This window comes from Oryx dammah, unplaced genomic scaffold (assembly GCF_014754425.2).
Source record: "Oryx dammah isolate SB20612 unplaced genomic scaffold, SCBI_Odam_1.1 HiC_scaffold_9, whole genome shotgun sequence".
In the NCBI taxonomy this organism is placed as follows: domain Eukaryota; kingdom Metazoa; phylum Chordata; class Mammalia; order Artiodactyla; family Bovidae; genus Oryx; species Oryx dammah.
The window spans coordinates 7,385,832-7,386,926 of NW_024070193.1; positions in this window are offsets into that span (position 1 = coordinate 7,385,832).

The following is a 1,095-nucleotide window of genomic DNA, read 5'->3' on the forward strand; positions in this document are numbered from 1 at the left end:
TCCCTCCTGTACATACATCCTCAACACCTTCACTCTTTTCTGATCTGGTTGTGTCCCCCTGGCACAAACCCAGTCCTGATCAGATCCGAATCCCCACCGGCACCATGAAGTTGAATGTGGCTGGAGGAAACCACACAATGGAACTGACTGGGACCCCCCTAAATTACTGATGGCCACATGCAAAGGGCCCCTCATGCCCATCAACGGCATTTCCCCCTCTTAGACATTATGTCACACTTTCTGCCTTTTCCCTGAACCTCCAGCACCACCTCCATCATCCTCAGTCTTAGCTGATGACCTTGTTCCCCACGTCAGCGAGAAGACAGAAGGCTCAGAAGAGACTGTTTACACACCCCACCTCCCTCCTTCCCATCCACCCTTCCCTGGCCCTTCTACCTGCCTCCTTCCTGCCACGCGGATGGATTCTCCATGTTCCAAGCCCATCTCGTCCACGCTGCCTGGGATCATATCCTCTCTCATCAGCACGAGGACATCATTCTAGTCATCTTCTCCGGGATCACCAGTTTTTTTTCTGTCTGCCAGATATTCCCATCAGTATACACACAATGCTCTTATTTGATCTGAAACAAATAAGAAACAAACAAGTTAGCAAGCAAAGTCTCCCTTGATTTCAATTTTATTTACTGATTCATTTCTTTTTAAAAATATTTTATTTGTTTGGCTGTGCTGATTCACAGTTGTGGCACATGGGATCTTCATTGCGGGATCTGTAAGTTGTGACATATATAATCTAGTTCACTCGCCAGGGATCAAACCTGGGCCTTCTGCATTGGGAGCAAATAGTCTTAGCTACTGGATCACCAGGGAAGTTCATCTAATCACTGGTTCGTTTCTGCACAGCTCTTTGCAATACTCAAAAGAGCCGTCTTTATTTGCATCCAATTCCACTTCACCCTTTTCTAGAACCTGCTCTCCCCCAGCCCCCAGTGATTTTGTCAGGGTCGTCAGTGACCTTCACGTGGCTAAGTCAGATCTCAGGCTGCGCTGGGCCTGACAGCTCGGCACATCTGACACCACTGTTGCTCCCTCTCCTTGATGCTCTTCCTCTGGGTGTGCAGGATCCCAGTCTCCTTG